We start from the raw sequence: 19,145 nt of genomic DNA, 5'->3' as shown, positions 1-19,145 counted from the left end.
CCAGATTCAATAGTAACTTTCTAAAGGGAATTGGATCGTTACTTAAAAATAAAAAAATTGCAAGACTCTGAGAAAAGAGCAGGGGAGTGGGACTAATTGGAGAGCTCTTTCAGAGAGCTGATACAGGCACGATGGACCACATGGTGTCCTTCTGAGCTGTTTGATTCGATGGTTCTCTGGCCTCTGTAATCGTTCTATGACTACAGATATTGTAAAATATAATAAGGAAATTAAGGAAGTTAAAAGAATGAATCAGTTTATTATAATGCATTCATTATTAAGTACAATCTGGTTGCTTTCACAACTATAGCATGACAGTTCATTTATTTTTAGAGCACTTTGAATATTGCCTCTGCCTCCATCAGATCTTCACAGACTGTTGAATCCCTTCCTCAGTAATGATTGCTAATATATATTATATGAACTTTGCTGATTTAGAACTCAAACATGCTTCACTGGCCATTTATGAACCAGAGCCAGAGTTATGGTTAAGACATTTACATTAAAAAAAATCAAGATAACATTTATTGTTTCACTACAGCACTAAACATATGCCTTGGAAGTCAGCACAGGTTTAATTCTCAATGGATATCAGAGTTAGTTATATAGGTTAAAGCTCAATTAGGAACATCTAGCTGGGAAACTGCCCTAACGTTAACCTAGGCTGATCCAGTGATTCCGCACCAGAGTAATATGAGCTGCAGAAAATAAGCATGAGACAGATTCAAGCATCAGAGGAATGAGGGATAACTGTAAACAGTTGAATCAAGGCAATGACAAAGGGATCTCATGAGCTCTATGACATAGAGAACAAAAAGCATGATCACATTTCTGTTTGTGGGAGCTTGCTGTGCACAAATTGGCTGCCTCGTTTCTTTCATTACAACCCGGTCAACACTTCAAAAATATTTAATTGGCAGTAAAGCGCTTTGAAATTGTGAAAGGTGCTATATAAATGCATGTCTTTTGAAGCGTAGTGACTATTGCAATATAAGAAATGTGGCAGCCAATTTGCGTATAGCAAGCATCCACAAACAGCAATGTGATAATAACCAAGTGATCTGTTTTAGAGATGTTGGCTGAGGTTTAATTATTCGGACACCAAGGAACTAGTGCCATCTGATCTTATTATGTCCACCTGAGAGGGAAGATTATATATCTCGGTTTAATATCTCACCCGAAAGACGGCACCTCCGATAGTGCAGCGCTCCCTCAGTCCTACACTGGAGTGTCAGATTTTTGTGCTCAAGTCTCATGGAGTGGGACTTGACCCACAACCTTCATAATTCAGAGACAAAAGTGCTGCCAACTGAGTCATGTCAAACATTAGCCTGATGGTCCTTCATGTTAGCTGTTATGAATGTTCTGCTGTCGACGCCCCATCTGTTAACATTAAGACATATAAAATGGTGGGCGACGTACCCTTGATTTCCCGAGATGTGTGGCTCGGTGAATGAGGCTCTCTGCCTGGTGAGCATGCTCAGAAAACTGACCCTTGCCTATTGAAACATTGCTCCATAAATTGGTTTTGCTGTTTATCTTTTGCAGACTCTGCTTCCCCTTGTTTCTGCCGAATCCTTCTGTCCTCTGCGTGGGAAGGCTACGTGGATACGGTGGGTGGGGGAGGGGTGAGCGGGGGGGCGTGGGGTGAGGGGGGTGAGGTTTGCCTTTGGTAATGGCAGTGCGATGGGAATGAATTATTAGGCAAGGTGTAAAATGAACTGCCAACTTGTTATTGCCGTCTTTGCTCCACTGGTGAAGACCAATTTCAATATTGTTGGCAACGCTTGGACAGTGATCAGCCTACCTCTATAAAATGACTCAGTGTCAGGGCAACATCCTTATCACACAAAGACTTAAAAGACTAAAATTGAATTTGTTTTTAAAATTGGGCACAAAAGGAAATACCAAAATTGAACAACAACAACAACTTGCATTTATTTATTTAATGTAGTAAAACATCCCAGGGCGCTTTACAGGAGCGTTAGCAAACAAAATTTGACACCAAACATTCTGAGGGGGAAATTGAACAGCCAGAGGTCGTGGTCCTTATCAGTACTAACAACATAGGTAGAAGGAGGGGTGAGGTCCTGGAAGCAGATTTTAGGGAGCTAGGAAAGAGATTAAGAAGCAGGACCTCAAAGGTAGTAATCTCCAGATTACTCCCGGTGCCATGTGTGAGTGAATAAACAAATAGGAGGATAGAGCAGATGATGTGTGGCTGCAGAGATAGTGCAGGAGGGAAGATTTTGGATTCCTGGGATATTGGGAGCAGTTTCTGGGGGAGGTGGGACCTGTACAGGCCAGACAGATTGCACCTCAACAGAGCTGGAACCAATATCCTCACGGGGGTGGGAGGCTAGTGCTGTTGGCAAAGGTTTAAACTAATTTGGCAGGGGAATGGGCACCAGCATATAGCATTAGAAAGGAGAAACAAAATACACAAAAGATTGGGAGAGACAGATAGAACTAGACTAAGAATTAGTTCAATATTAGGTGGGTCCAGACTAAGGAAGAGTACAAGAGGGTCTAAGATAGGTATATAGTGCATGTGTGTAAATGCACAAAACGTGGTAAATAAAATTGGTGTGCTGCAGGCGCAAATAGACACATGGGAATATGATGTTGTGGCGATAACGGAGACCTGGCTCAAAAAAGGTCAGCATTGGGTTTAAAATATACTCGCTGGTTAAATTTAGATAAGGCCCAAACCTGGAAAAGGATTAGGTGGGCCTACAGAAACACCCCTAACGTCATGCCCATTTGAGGCTGAAGCTATAATTTACCCAGCCCAGTCCCACCCACCAACCCTTCCACGTGATATCCTGTGAGCGATTTACCATGATCTTGGTTAATAGTTAGGCCCAGCCTACACAAACTCATTGTGGCAAAGAGTTAAGAAAATGATTTCAGATCATAAGGGATTGTGCACAAGAATGAAGTGTTGCAATAAAAACAAGATCTTATGGCACTGCCAGCAACTTAAAAAATTTACACCTAAGACTTGTCTGGATTCAACAGCTCTGCCCAATAAAGAGAAGAAAATAAAGACAAGGAAAAGTTAATGGAGCACAGGAATATGAGTGCAAAAAACCCTCGGGAATTACTGTCAATGTTGGAGCTAAACAAAGGTATCGAGGCTCAACCTGATAGGACCACTCAACAATACAAGATGTGCATGCGTTGCACAACTGAATGGTGTAGAATATCACTCAGCAGCACTTTCTTCAGCTTCAGTAAAATTGGGGTCTTTAAAATAAAGTAGGGTGGTTTTGATTGGATCCCAGATGACTAACATCACTAATGGCGACATGATTGCTTTGAGAGCAGTCCAGCTTTGAGTAATATAACATTGGCAGCATTCCATCAGTGTACAACTCATGCATGTGGCTGAGAAATCCATTTCCTGTGCAATCTGTAGCAATAAAGCACGTTCTTTAATTATTAATTGTTTCTGCCAGCTTACCATAGGACAGGAAGTTGGGTAGCACATCCGCTTAACTAGACAAGCGTGTAAATTCTTAAGTTCTGTAGCTGGAAACGAGAATATATTTAATTAAGGCTTTGCAATCTTACCAGTAACAATCGACTACATGCTGATTTCATTTGAGCTTTAATGTCTTTTGTGAAATTGAGAAATCATTTTTTATAGAATGTGTGTAGTATTACCAGTTGCAACTGACTGAATGAACAAACTATATACTTTGAACAACATTTAAAATGTTTTGTTACATATTTTTCCAAATAACTGGATATGTTTTTCTTCTCTAATTCCACCTTTTCCTGAAGGCAGTGGCTCATGCAGGGATATCTTCTCATGGGGGAGAAATTCAACTCACGACCACCCATGTTCCCCATGTGAATGACTGGACCTTCAAATTCCACACTGCATTCTGCCGCACAGAGTCAGGAAGTCGCCAGTTGCTAGATTGGCACAAGTAACTTCTAGTCGTCCAGGAGCATCTGCCAGAAAGCAGTGCGAGGGTTAACAGTTAGTGGTGAGGTATCGCAGAAACAGGTGAGTGGCAGCGAAAAACAGCAGTACTTTGTCCTGCAGAGTATGTAAGGGAAAGAGTTCAATGAGGAGAGAAAAGGAGGGTAAGAGGGCCAAACACTCTGTGGAGCATATCCTCCAGTATAGCACATTGTGATACTCCTGACCTGCCCTCTGCTCGGTTCAATTATGGCATCTCTGCCATTGGGGACAGAGATTGTAGGGATGGTGGTCCTCCTCCTGTCCACGTCTGTCCTCTGGTATTTTGTGCTAGCTCGTCCTGCAAGAAGAAAAGGAGTATATTAGTGTATGGCAACTGAAGGGTTGTGGAGATGTGCATGTCAAGGAAGAATAGTGTGGTTGTGCAACGAAAGATGTTACAGTGCTGGAATTAGGGAGTCTTGGTAATGAAGCGAATATGTGGTCAGAAGCTGATTTTAGTGTTGAATACAACACCAAGGTTGCAAACAGTTTTGTTCCGTCTCAGACAGTGGCCAGGGAGCGGGGGTAGAGTCGATGGCTCGGAAACGGAGTTTGTGGTAGGAACTGATGACAAAGGCTTTGGTCTTCCCGATATTTAGTTGGAGGAAATTTATGTTTATCTGTTACTGGATGTCAGACACACAGTGTAACAAATCAGAGACAAGAGAGGTCAAGAGATGTGATGGTGAGGTAAAGCTGGATACCATCAGCGTACATGTGGAACCTGATGTGTTTATAGATGATGTCGCTGAGGAGCAGCATGTAGATGAAAAATAGGAGGGGGACAAGGATAGATACTTGAGGAACTCCAGAGGTAACAAGATGGGAGCAAGAAGAGAAGCCATTGCAGGTGATTCTCTGGCAATATCTGGATAGCTAAAAATGGAACCAGGTGACTGCAGTCTCACCCAGCTGGATGATAGATGGGAGGATTGAAGGAAAATAGCGTGGTCAACCATGTCAAAGGCTGCAGACAGGTTGAGAAGGATGAGGAGAGATAGGTTACCATGGCCATAGTCACACAGGATGCCATTTGTGATTTTGATGAGGACCGTTTCAGTACTGTGGCAGGGGCAGAAACCTGATTGGAGGATTAACCATGGAGTTGCAGGAAAGATGAGCACGGACTTTGGAGTGATGTGGCAAATGGGGCAGTAGTTTGCAAGGACCAGAGGGGTCAAGGGTGTTTATTTTGAGAAGAGGGAAATTTGAAGGGGAAGGGGACAGTACCTCCTCCACAAGGACCTCTCGATAGCATCATGTTGTGAATACAATAACTGTTAGACTGAGTACTGTTTAACTCCAAGAGGTATGAACTTGGCTCTGCTTTATTAAGGTCCAAAGTAACTAATACACAAAATGGCTGGCCTTTTATACTTGGGCTGCACACATGTGCATGCACCCCAATGGCCTCCAACCGTGACGCCATCTAGTGGCTAGTGATCCCAAAAGTACATACATGACAATACCCTACTCTGAGATATTAACACACACTTTTACAAATTGAGACAGTCCGGTGTTTTACGCTCCTGGGTTGACCGTCTCAGTTAAACTCCAGCCTTAGGTGAGTGTTCAGAGTCTGTTCTAACTGATGGCTGGGTGGCTGACCTGGTGGGAGTGGCAATGGCCATGTCAGAGATTGAAAGTCCATTTTCATTGAACATGGCAGTGATTAAAAGTCCCAATTCACTGATGACTACTGAGTCCTCTGATGATTGGGGGTCGGTTGGTTGGTTATCGATTGTCTCTTCCTCCGACTGTTCCGGTTCGTCTGCGTGCCGCAGCTTTGGCTGATCCATATGTTTCCTGCATGTTTGCCCATTTTTGAGCTTGACAATAAATACTCTGTTACCCTTCTTGGCCATGACAGTACCAGCGATCTACTTGGGACCCTGACCATAATTCAAAACATGTACAGGATCATTTACAGAAATATCGCGTGACACAGCTGCGCGATCGTGATTCCCTTGCTAACTTTGTCTTCTATATTCAACATGATTATTCAAGTCAGGGTGTACAAGAGATAGCTTGGTCTTAAGACCGCTCTTGATCATTAGTTCAGCAGGCGAGACCCTGGTAAGCATGTGTGGTCTTGTCCTGTAACTAAGCAGTATGCATGACAGGCGGGTCTGCAGTGACCCTCGGGTTAGTCGCTTCATACTCTGCTTTATGATTTGGACAGCACGTTCTGCTTGCCTATTGGATGCAGGTTTGAACGGTGCTGACCTTACATGTTTGATACTCTTGAAACTCCTGACTGGTGTAGCACGACTGGTGTCGCAAACAACGATGTCAGGATGACTATGTGTCGCGAACATGACACTGAGATTCTCAAAGGTAGCTGTGGATGTGCTGGATGACATGATTATACACTCTATCCACTTCGAATATGCATCCAACACAACTAAAAACATCTTCCCCAGGAAGGGACCTGCAAAGTCTATGTGGATCCTGGACCATGGTTTCGATGGCCACGACCACAGACTCAACGGCGATTCCGCTTTGCTGAGCTGCATGCAAGTGTTGCACTGATGCACACATGATTCCAGCTCAGAGTCAATTCCCGACCACCATACATGAGACCTGGCGATGGCTTTCATCATCACAATGCTGGGATGTGTGCTATGTAGCTCACATACAAATTTCTCTCTCCCTTTCTTGGGCATAACAACACGATTGCCCCACAGTATACAATCCGATTGAATAGACAGTTCGTCTTTGTGACGAATGTAAAGTTTGTTCTCCTCGCACATTTGCTTGGGAATGGCAGACCAATCACCTTTAAGGCTGCAACTCTTCACCACCGATAAAATCGGGTCCTGGCTGGTCCATGTCTTAATTTGTTGAACCGTGACAGCATCCATAACTAACAATAGGTCCGCCAGTTGTGGCGTTTCCACCTCTGGTGTGAGCAACAGCAGATGGTTCAAAGCATCGGCACAATTCTCGGTGCCAGGTCTATGGCAAATTACATAATCATAAGCGGATAGCGTCAGTGCCTACTTCTGGATGCGGGATGAAGCATTGGTATTGATACCTTTGTTTTCAGAGAACAGTGAAATGAGCGGCTTGTAAACTGTCTCCAGTTCAAACCGAAGACCAAACAATTACTGATGCATCTTTTTAACCCCATACACACAGGATAGTGCTTCTTTCTCTACAATGCTGTAGGATCTTTCCACTTTACACAAACTTTTTGAAGCATACACGACTGGTTGAAGTTTACCCGACTCATTAGCTTGTTGGAGTATGCAACCAATTCCATATGACAAAGCATCACAGGCCAATACTAAACGTTTACATGGGTCATAATGTACCAGCAGCTTGTTCGAGCAAAGCAGATTAGTGGCTTTCTCAAAAGCTGTGTCTTGAGACGCACCCCACACCCAGTTGTCGCCTTTTCTTAGCAGCATGTGCAGTGGTTTTAATAAGGTGCTCAATTTAGGTAGGAAGTTACCGGAGTAGTTGAGTAGACCCAGGAATGAATGCAGCTCTATCACATTCTGTGGCTTGGGTGCATTCTTGATGGCCTTGATTTTCGCGTCCGTGGGCCTGACGCCGTCAGCAGCAATTTTCCTCCAGAGGAATTCGATCTCTGGTGCCATGAAGACGCACTTTGAGCATTTCAGTCTGAGTCCCACTCTGTCCAGTTGATGTAGAACCTCTTCCAGGTTGTTCAGATGTTCCTCGGAGTCATGACCTGTGATCAGGATGTCATCTTGGAACACGACGGTTCTGGGAATGGACTTCAGTAGACTCTCCATGTTCCTCTGAAATATTGCTATAGCCAAACGAATTCCAAAAGGGCACCTGTGATAAATAAACAGTCCTTTATACGTGTTAATGCACGTAAGTCTCTTCGATGTCTCGACCAGCTTCTGTGTCATGTCGGGCGACGTCAATTCCAGTTTGGTGAACGACTTCCCCCCGGCTAGCGTTGCAAGCGATTCATCAGCCTTCAATAATGGGTACTGATCCTGTTTCGAAACCCTGTTGATCGTAGCCTTGTAGTCTCCACAGATTCTGACTGTGCCATCACTTTTCTACACAGGAACAATGGGGCTGGCCCATTCATTAAATTCAACTGGTGATATAATCCCTTCACGCTGGAGTCTGTCCAGTTCGATTTCGACCTTCTCCCTCATCATATATGGAACTGCCTGAGCTTTATGATGGACAGGTCTTGCATCTGAGTCCACGTGGATCTGCACCTTGGCTCCCGTGAAGTTGCCGATGCCTGGTTCGAACAACAAAGGGAACTTGCTCAGTACTTGGGCACATGTATCTTTCTCCCATGATAATGCCTTGATGTCGTTCCAATCGCATCTGATTCTTTCAAGCCAGTTCCTGCCGAACAGCATTGGGCCATTGCCTGGGACAATCCATAGCGGTAACTCGTGAACCGCACCTTCATACGACACTTTAATTGTGGCACTTCCAATCACCGTTATGAGTTCTTTAGTGTAAGTGCGCAACTTGGCATTGACTGGACTCAGCCTGCGCCTCACAGCCTTAGTATCCTACAACTTGTCGAATACCCGCTGGCTCATTATCAATTGACTTACCCCCGTGTCCTCGATACCGGCACCCCATTAAATTTCACGATGATCATTATCAGTTTCCTCTTTGTTAGGAACGAGTATAGTCCATACACTTCCTCCTCTGGTATCTTGGATTGCGTATCCAGATCCGCGCTAGTCTGACCATCATCCTCCATGTAGTGCGTCACAGCACACTTGCTCATCTGCGGACACTTGCACTGGAGATGCCCCACTCTCAGACAGCCTTTGCAACTATATTGCTTAAATCGGCACTGCTGGTGCCGGTGATTTCCCGCACAATGCCAACACATAGAAATTGGATGCATTCCCGCTGGTGGACTTTGGGCAGCCACAGGTTTTGTATACGCAGTCGGGTAGGCCCTGCCATATGCCGCTCTGCCGATCACCGAATCAATCATATTTACAGTACTTGCCGAGTTTTGATTTTTCACTGATATCTGCTTTAGGCTTCTATCCGTCGTCATGCATGACTGAGCGATCGTGATGGCCCTGTTAAAGTCCAACGTTTCCACCGCCAGTAGTTTATGCAGGATCACCTCATGGTTGATGCCGATTACAAAGAAGTCCCACAACATGTCTGCCAACACAGCCCCAAACTCACACACTGTACAGCACTGCTGAGGTTTCCGACCTGCCCGTGTCTTTTAGTGCTCCAAGAAGGAAATCCTGGAGCACTAAAGCCAATTTTTTGATAACGGGGAAACATTGGCGCCTAGCGCTAATTTTCCCAGCTTTCAAAGGTTACCGCCCCAAATGAGGCGATGATGGATTTCTCCCCTTTGATTTTTTATACATAACAAAAAATTGCCTGATTGGCTCCACCGAATCGAAGATGGATGTTGGCAGAAGATTCCTGAGTTGGCTATGAGTCTCTTTTTTTTTAACTCTCCCAGGAGGTGGGGGGAGCAAAGATAGGTTTATTGGGATGAGGATTGTGTTTGTATGGCTCTGATTGCCTTTTCTTCTCATAAGTACGTAATGTGAAACAATATAGCTCCGAGAGTACACAAACTAACTGAATCATCAGGGGAAAGCACTGGGAATATCCTGAATGAGATCAACACCCAATTTGTTCCATTTAAACTTGTTATTGCTGTGGTGATTTCCTTCCTTGGCACAGCATGATGAATTTGTCCTGGCCAATCTTTATCCCTCATCCAACATCAATAAAACAGATTATCTGGTAATTTTCACATTGTTGTTCATGTGTAAATTGGCCACCACGTTTCCTACTTTACGACAGTGACTACACTTCAACAGTACCTCATTGGTTGTAAAGTGCTTTGGGACATCCTGAGGTCCTAAATACAATTTTATTCATCAAATTAATTTACTATCTTACATAGCAAAAGATCAACTTGAGGTGAGTAACCACTTTACTTGGACATTTTCCTGCTGTACTTTGCTAGAGGAGGCTCATTGTTAATACTAGAACATGTAAGAAATTACTGTCAGGAATGAACTCAACCAGTTTGGGTTAATTTTGCAAATTCCTGAATTTCTGTCTGTGTCCGGCAAAGCCTTGGCCACCTATCTGAAGGCCCCAATCAAAATGGCCGTGGGTGGAACGACGATGGGAATGGAGTGGTAAATTCTTCTCTCCATCAGGCATGAGAAATGGGACCATTGTCCCCAGCACACTCCAGTCACTCTTTGTAATAGATGCAAATGAATCCTCAAAATAGAGAATGCCAGGCATTTCCTTTTAGGTTCTTGTGACCAGGAGTCTGAAATTTATGAGCAATTTACTGACCTCTGATGGGCTCCTGGGCCCTAAATTTATTTGCCATTTTTGGTGGTTTGGGGCCAATTCTTTGGCTGGCAACTTGGGGTGGAAGCCATTTCTGCTGATTTCGACCACAACATTGATGCGCCCAAGTTCGTGATCATGTTTTGGCCTTCCCACGATCGGCCTGCATAGTCCCCACAGAACTAATTTTGATAAAATTAAATGAGGGCCAGTGGCACTCGTACCTGAAATTCTGGAAGTTCCATTTCCAGTGCACTAGGATTAACTTAGAACAGAATATTTTGGGGGTTATTTTGGTGAAAGGGTCATCATCATAGGCATTCCCTCGAATGGAAGATGACTTGCTTCCACGTCAAAAAGTTCACAGGTGTTTCAATGATGGACCTAAAATTCCAGGTCCGAATTAAATCTTGAAGGGTGGAAGGTGCCTGTGCTTGGATTCTTTTAATGTGTGGTGACCATTGCACACCAGCCACCACACGGGCTTGACAGAGCTAGGTCTTGGTCCAGTAGCAAGGATTAACCAAGATGACTGGAGACCAGCTCTGCTGCACGGACCGAGTTCGCACACATATCGCAGTGTGGGCTGGCCCGTGCTGCCCCTGGGCCCTTGCCTCTTCTGGGCCCAAAATTCATGCCTCTCCTGGGCTCTGATCACATCCTTCTACAATCTCTCACTGCTCCTTCGCCCTGACCTAGCCGTTCCTTCGCCCCGACCTCACCGCTCCTGCTGTACCTGCCCATGCTCCAATCACTGACCTGGGCCTCGATGACGTCACTCTTCACTGCTGTTGCTTTCCTGCTCCAGCACGTGCTGCTCCCTGGAGTGGTGTGCCTCCACGCTGCTCCTTCCGCTCCCCGGTCTGCTCCGATGGTTGCGTGGCCTCCGGCCCATGAACGACTGCTGGGCTAGGCCTCCACACTGCTCCTTCCGCTCCCCGGCCTGCTCTGATGGTGCTCGCAGGCTGGGAGCTGCACAGACAATACTATAATACTATTGTAGCAGCAGCCGAGCTCATGGGAAAGGGATAGTTTACTGAGCACATGGGAAAGGGATAGTTTTGGCTGATAAGAAACCAGGTGCAGAACTAGCCATGGGAAACCAGGGCAAGGTTAACACTGTAGAACATTCCAGTAGGCTGAGATCAGTCCCACATGCTATGGAAGATGAAAAGGTTAAGAAACCACTCAGCAGCCAGTCTGATAAGGGTCAACGAATCAATGTAGATCCATTGATAAGCTGTAGGCCAACTGGTGGTCATAGAAGGTTTTGTAGGAGGGTCGCACACCTTGAAAATTGTATAACTGTGTGTGTGGAACCCTTGTTCTTTGAAAGTTCATTTGGAATGCTTCCCCTGCATATGTTTGAATAAAGATCGGTTGAACCAAGGTTTCGTCTGAATGATTCCATGGTCGATATACGGGCTGCTGTTTATTAAGATGGAGAGTGACACAGTTAATTCAGAGACTAAGGTCCTGAACTTGGGGAAAGGTAACTTCGATGGTATGAGACGTGAATTGGCTAGAATAGACTGGCAAGTGATACTTAAAGGATTGACAGTGGATAGGCAATGGCAAACATTTAAAGATCACATGGATGAACTTCAACTATTGTACATCTCTGTCTGGAGTAAAAATAAAACAGGGAAGATGGCTCAACCGTGGCTAACAAGGGAAATTAAGGATAGAGTTAAATCCAAGGAAGAGGCATATAAGTTGGCCAGAAAAAGCAGCAAACCTGTTTAATTAGGAGGGGGAAAATAGAGTATGAGAGGAAATTTGCCGGGAACATAAAAACTGACTGCAAAAGCTTCTATAGATATGTGAAGAGAAAAAGATTAGTGAAGACAAACGTAGGTCCCTTGCAGTCGGACTCAGGTGAATTTATAATGGGGAACAAAGAAATGGCAGACCAATTGAACTAATACTTTGGTTCTGTCTTCATGAAGGAAGACACAAATAACCTTCCGGATGTACTAGGAGACCGAGGGTCGAGTGAGAAGGAGGAACTGAAGGATATCCTTATTAGGCGGGAAATTATGTTGGGGAAATTGATGGGATTGAAGGCCGATAAATCCCCGGAGCATGATTGTCTGCATCCCAGAGTACTTAAGGAAGTGGCCCTAGAAATAGTAGATGCATTGGTGATCATTTTCCAACAGTCTATTGACTCTAGATCAGTTCCTATGGATTGGAGGGTAGCTAATGTAACACCAGTTTTTTAAAAAGGAGGGAGAGAGAAAATGGGTAATTATAGACTGGTTAGCCTGACATCAGTAGTGGGGAAAATGTTGGAATCAATTATTAAAGATGAAATAGCAGCGCATTTGGAAAACAGTGACAGGATCGGTCCAATTCAGCATGGATTTATGAAAGGGAAATCATGCTTGACAATTTTTCTGGAATTTTTTGAGGATGTAACTCGTAGAGTGGACAAGGGAGAACCAGTGGATGTGGTGTATTTGGACTTTCAGAAGTCCTTTGACAAGATCCCACATAAGAGATTGGTGTGCAAAATCAAAGCACATGGTATTGGGGGTAATGTACTGGCATGGATAGAGAATTGGTTGGCAGACAGGAAGCAGAGAATCACGCTAAACGGGTCCTTTTCTGAATGGGAGGCAGTGACCAGTGGAGTGCCGTAGGGCTCAGTGCTGGGACCCCAGCTATTTACAATATACATTAATGATTTGGATGAAGGAATTGAGTGTAATATCTCCAAGTTTGCAGATGACACTAAACTGGGTGGCGGTGTGAGCTGTGAGGAGGATTCTAAGAGGCTGCAGGGTGATTTGGACAGGTTAGGTGAGTGGGCAAATGCATGGCGGATGCAGTATAATGTGGATAAATGTGAGATTATCCACTTTGGTGGCAAAAACACGAAGGCAGATTATTATCCGAATGGTAGCAGATTAGGAAAAGGGGAGGTGCAATGAGACGTGGGTGTCATGGTTCATCAGTCATTGAAAGTTGGCATGCAGGTACAGCAGGTGGTGAAGAAGGCAAATGGCATGTTTGCCTTCATAGCTAGGGGATAGAGTATACGAGCAGGGAGGTCTTACTGCAATTGTACGGGGCCTTGGTGAGGCCTCACCTGGAATATTGTGTTCAGTTTTGGTCTCCTAATCTGAGGAAGGACTTTCTTGCTATTGAGGGAGTGCATTGAAGGTTCTCCAGACTGATTCCAGGGATGGCTGGACTGTTATATGAGGAGAGACTTGATCAACTGTGCCTTTATACATTGGAGTTTAGAAGGATGAGAGAGGATCTCATAGAAACGTATAAGATTCTGACGGGATGGGACAGGTTCAATACGGGAAGAATGTTCCCGATGTTGGGGAAGTCCAGAACCAGGGGACACAGTCTTAGGATAAGGGGTAGGCCATTTAGGACTGAGATGAGGAGAAACTTCTTCACTCAGAGAGTTGTTAACCTGTGGAATTTCCTGCCGCAGAGAGTTGTTGATGCCAGTTCATTGGATATATTCAAGAGGGAGTTAGATATGGCCCTTACAGCTAAAGGGATCAAGGGGTATGGAGAGATTAGTGCTAGCTTGCAATGCGTCATCCTATGGGGTTGGGTGTGTGTTACAACAAGCTAACGGATCGGGAACAATGCAACCGGTCGCCTATGCAAGAGTCTGTCCAAGGCCGAAAGGACTTACAGCATGAATGAAAAAGAAGCTCTGGCATGCGTTTACGGGGTGAAAAAAATGCACCAGTGTCTGTTTGCTCTCAAGTTTGAGCTAGAAACTGACCATAAGCTGCTCATATCGCTATTCTCAGAGAACAAAGGGATTAACACCGATGCCCCTGCCCACATCCAAAGCTGGGCACTCACGCTGTCTGCATACAACTATGTAATCCGCCACAGAGCAGGCACAGAGAACTGCACTGATGCTCTCAGTTGGCTACCATTACCCACCACCGGGGCACTGAGGTGAATGATCAGCCATGATCTTATTGAATGGTGGTGCAGGCTCGAAGGGCCGAATGGCCTACTCCTGCACCTATTTTCTATGTTTCTTTGTGATAGCAGGGATGCACAGATTGCATTAAAATTAGGGAAAGGGCAAAACAAAAGCCTCTGCTTCATCACGAACTCTCTTTAAAAGATTGCAGTTCATGGTTTGTTCTGCAGTGACTCCGGATACACTGGTTAAAGCACCAATGACTGCCTGTGCTCTTGTTTCCATAGCAACACGCTCACTGGCAAAGAGTCCCGCATGTACAACTCGTGCAGATAATCAGCCACATTATAATGATTTGTCAGCCTCCTCTTTGTATAAATCATTACCTCCATCAGTAAAAGTGTAAAATGCTCCAAACAATTTATTAACTCAGTAATTGGCATCAGTAAGATGAAAAATAACTGTTTTCAACAGACATTAATACATTTGTGTCAAATACAATCATATTCCTCCATCACATATTTGTACCTAGGTGACATTATTAATCTCTACCAGTGTCCGTATAAATGATTCTAGTGCTGCTGCTTTTATCGACTGATGGACAAGCAGCAAATGGACTGGCAATCATCGACGGAGATGTACTTAACCAAATCAAGCATGTGATGAAAATTCTTACCTCACACGCATGTTACAGGACTTAAATAAAGTGTAACGCACATTCACCTCTCTGCTTCGGGCTCATTTAAAAAAAATTATTCAGTTCCCTCAGCCGAGATTTTGTGCTCAAGTCTGCAGAGTGGAACACGAATCCACAACCTGCTGACTCAGGTGCGAGAGTGCTACCACTGAGCCACGGCTGACACTGTTCTCTTGCGCAAATATTGTAAAATCAGATTTTAATAAGAGACCATTGGGTAGGTTACAGGAATTATATCTCTTGTGCACGCAAAGAAACAAATTGTAATCTAATGTCATTTTATCAAGCTCTGAATTTGCCACATTTGACTACAGGTGAAATAACAACTTTCTACAAGCATTTCTGAAGCATTTTGAAACCACATGTCTATAAGTAGGTTTCAGGGAGTTTCAGATGGGTGTGTACTTTTTTCACCCAGCTTTTTGAGGTTGGCTCATTTGTTTGTCTTCAGATACAGATTTGAATGGCGGCAGGGAACACACTAGTGGCGGCAGCAAAAAACTGCATGCAGGGAAGGGGACAATTCAATTGGGATATGAACATAAGGGGACAACAATTCTGGAAGGCTGTGAAAGTGCTCAGAAGGCTTTTCAACCCATTAGCAGCCCTTATCTTTGCCAAAGAGTTAGCAGACTAAGAATTGATAGCCTACAATGAAGGGAAAGGAAACGCAATGCAGGTAAGAATCTCCATGTAAATGAAAAAGCAGCTCATTATTCAAACCTCCACTCGATAGAACTTGTTCTGCCTGATTTCCTTGCAATGAAGGTGGCCATCTGAGTTACTCCACAGTACCATCCTTCGAGGTATGTATTGCATCATGATTGCAAGGAGGTGGCATCAAGTTCCAAGCTACCGCTTGTGATATATTCTTACACGTCACTCTAACACAGCACACTCTACACAAGATGGCTCTTAACCAGAAACTGTCACATGATCCTTTATTTTTTACATCAGTAGCTGCAGTACATCAGTAGTCCACTAGGTTGAGCAGTAGTCCACTAGGGGGAGCTATTGCACCACTGACCATTACTGTCATTGTGTGTGCCAACCCTATGATGCACAGTCACTGCAGATGTCCTTGCATCAGATGCCACAGCTCTGCTTATGGTTGTCTGCTGACCTAGACCATGTGAAGACAGTTCCCCGCAGTCATTGCCAGGTAGGTGTGGTGGTTGCCAGGTAAGGTTTGCAGATATGCTTGGCAGCATTTTGGTTGATGCAGGCCAATTAGGGCACGCTAGCTGTCGATCACCTTGGAATATCTTATTTCATGCAGTGCTACTAAAAGCACGATGTACTGTGATCTGTGATGGGAGTACTTCCAGTAGACAGGCATACATATCTGTTAGTGATGCCCTCACGTCTGCTGTCCCAGCTTTCCTTGACAAGAGGAGGGTCTGTGTGTACTCGTCATTTGCTAAAGTGAGGTCTGGCTCCTTCTGTCTGCAGATGCATATGTGAAGGTCCAGACAAATGGGTAGAGAGCAACCCATATCACCAACAACAACTTGCATTTATAAAGCATCTTCAATGTAGTAAACTGCCCCAAGGCGCTTCACAGGAATGTTTAACGCCGAGCCACATAACAAGATATTAGGACAGGGGACCAAAAAGTGATAGGTTTAAATGAGCATCTCCAAGGAGGAGAGGGAGGTAAAGAGCTGGAGGGGTTTAGACCTCAGTGCTTAGACAGCTGAAGGCACGACCGCCAATGTTGGAGCAATGGAAATTGGGGTTGCACAAGAGGCCAGAATTGGAGGAGCACAGAGATCTTGGAGGTTTGTAGGGCTGGAGGAGGTTACAGAGACAGATGCAGAGATGTCGAACATCAACTCAAGAAAAACTGTGGAAACGGTCAATTTCTTTTGGGCTTCTCCTGCTCTGCCATCGCAGCTTTGACAGAAACCCTATTTAAATGGAGATTCCAGTGAACTTGCACTGAATTTACAGCGGCAAAGGGAAAGAAGCCCTGGCCAACATTACTCCCATAGCCACACCACCATAACAAATTCTCTGATTATTTATATCATTGCTGTTTGTGAGACTTTGCTGTGCGCGCACTGGCTACTGAGCTTGCCAATGTAAGAACAGTGACTAAACTTCAAAAGAATATAATTGGGATGTCCTGAGGATGTGAAAGGCACCATGTAAATGCAAGTTTTAAAAAAATTGACTCTACAGGGCACAAATCAAATGAAGTTATTCAGACATTCAATGGTTAATTGTTTAACTGTACTCCAAAAAATAATCTGCTGCACCCATCAAATATTGTTTCTTGAAATGCACATGAACAATTTGGCAGATGTAATTCTGTTTGATTTTTTTTCAGTTGAAAAAATATGATTTCTCTTCAAACCTGGGATTGGGAATCCCGTGGGTGAGGTCTCCATTTCTTTTAGTTAACACGGTCGATGCCAGATGTTCTTTACGTCTGAGAGATATGGAACTTCAGCTAGTGAACGATTCACCAGTTTCTCATCTGAGTTGATCCACTTAGCCTTGAGGTCTCATAAGCCACAAGTCACTTCATTCTGAGCTGTGGTGCTTTGCAATGTGGTCATTGATAATCAGGATTCTGTGAGGATTCTACAACATCCAGCAAAGATTGGACTCATTATTTAAAATGAAACCAGTGGGCTGAATAATAGTTTTTACAAAATGGGAACGAATTGTTAGTAACATTGCATTGTGGATGTGTTAATTTAATAAGGATTTCTTGAAGCAATAACACTACCCCTTTCATGCTACGAATGAGAATACCCTGCTTCTGAAGTCTTATCAGAGGCCACTGGTGGGCTATCCCATAGTGTAGTCTTCTGTGGTTCGAGTTGTGTTGTATCTCTGCATTCATTGTATTATGTATGAATAAAGAGTCTGACTGGATACTGTGAGCTCAAAGTGAAGTGTGACCTTAGTCTTTTATTGCAGGTCTCCAAAGTGCCTCTCTAGCCTGTGAGGCCTCCTTAAGTACCTATGCTCCCAAGGAATTGTGGGATCCCTTGGGACTCCAGGGGATGAGCCCTCTGGTGGCTGTACCAGGTATATACAAGTTTACATATATAACAACACTCGCCCGCCAAAGTCAGCAGTGTAACTATTTACTGGGGCCTTTCTTTCCCTGGTTGATCGTCTCGGTGCAAATGCTGGTTTTGGTGAGTCATTTGTTGGGCCCTCGCTGGGCTGCTGTGAAGCTGGCCTTGCTGGGCTGCCTGGTGTGGTGAGTCCTGCTGGGCTGCTGCTAGTGATGGGTTCTGCTTCATGGTCAACCGCGGTTGCCACTGGTGTGTATGTTGGGGGGTCAAAGAAGGTAAGGTCCAAGGTGGTTTGCTCAGGATAGTCCATTAATCTGAGTTTGATTTGGTCCAAGTGTTTCCGGTGAATGAGTCCATTTGAAAGTTTGACCCGAAACACCCTGCTCCCCTCTTTGGCCACAATGGTGCCGGGAAGCCACTTGGGACCTTGTCCCTAATGCAATACAAATACAGGATCATTGATTTCAATTTCTTGTGACACATTTGCGCTATCATGATATGCACTTTGTTGAAGCCGCCTGCTCTCTACCTGTTCATGTAGATCAGGGTGAACTAACGAGAGCCTTGTCAAAGGTACCCTTTTCATGAGCAGTTCAGCAGGTGGAATCCCAGTGAGCGAGTGGGGTCTCGTGCGGTAGTTAAGCAGGACTCGGGATAGGCGAGTCTGCAGTGAGCCTTCAGTTACCCTCTTCAAACCCTGCTTGATGGTTTGCACTGCACTCTATGCCTGACCATTGGATGCTGGTTTGAACGGGGCAGATGTAACATATTTGATCCTGTTACGAGTCATGAACTCTTTGAACTCGGCATTGGTAAAACATGGACCATTGTCGTTCAGAAGAACATCAGGTTGTCCGTGCGTGGCAAACATGGCCCGCAGGCTTTCAGTAGTGGCAGCGGACGTGCTTGCCGATATTATCTCACATTCAATCCATTTGGAGTACGCATCTACAATGGGCCAGCATAGTCGACATGGACCCTGGACCACGGTTTGGAGGGCCAAGACCATAAACTTAATGGCGCCTCCCTGGGAGCATTCCTTAACTGCGAGCATGTATTACATCTGTGCACGCAGGATTCTAAGTTCGCATTGATATCGGACCACCACACGTGGGATCTAGCTATCACTTTCATCATTATGATGCCTGGGTGGGTACTGTGGAGGCCACTAATGAAAGTGTCTCTGCCCTTCTTGGGGACCACTACCCGATTGCC

At 44.7% G+C, this 19,145-nt stretch overlaps 1 long non-coding RNA gene across 1 annotated transcript; it reads right to left on the bottom strand.

Annotated features, from left to right (window-relative positions):
- Positions 1-3,433: 3,433 nt before the first annotated feature.
- On the bottom strand, positions 3,434-15,798 carry LOC139244915 (uncharacterized). The gene is made up of 3 exons (XR_011589891.1): positions 15,619-15,798; positions 4,162-4,274; positions 3,434-4,051 (listed from the first exon to the last, which is right to left on the bottom strand). It is a non-coding gene; the product is annotated as an uncharacterized lncRNA (long non-coding RNA).
- Positions 15,799-19,145: the final 3,347 nt, after the last annotated feature.

This window comes from Pristiophorus japonicus, chromosome 1, assembly GCF_044704955.1.
Source record: "Pristiophorus japonicus isolate sPriJap1 chromosome 1, sPriJap1.hap1, whole genome shotgun sequence".
In the NCBI taxonomy this organism is placed as follows: domain Eukaryota; kingdom Metazoa; phylum Chordata; class Chondrichthyes; family Pristiophoridae; genus Pristiophorus; species Pristiophorus japonicus.
Note: the sequence above shows the minus strand (reverse complement) of the source record. Positions and strands in the feature narration are given on the sequence as shown.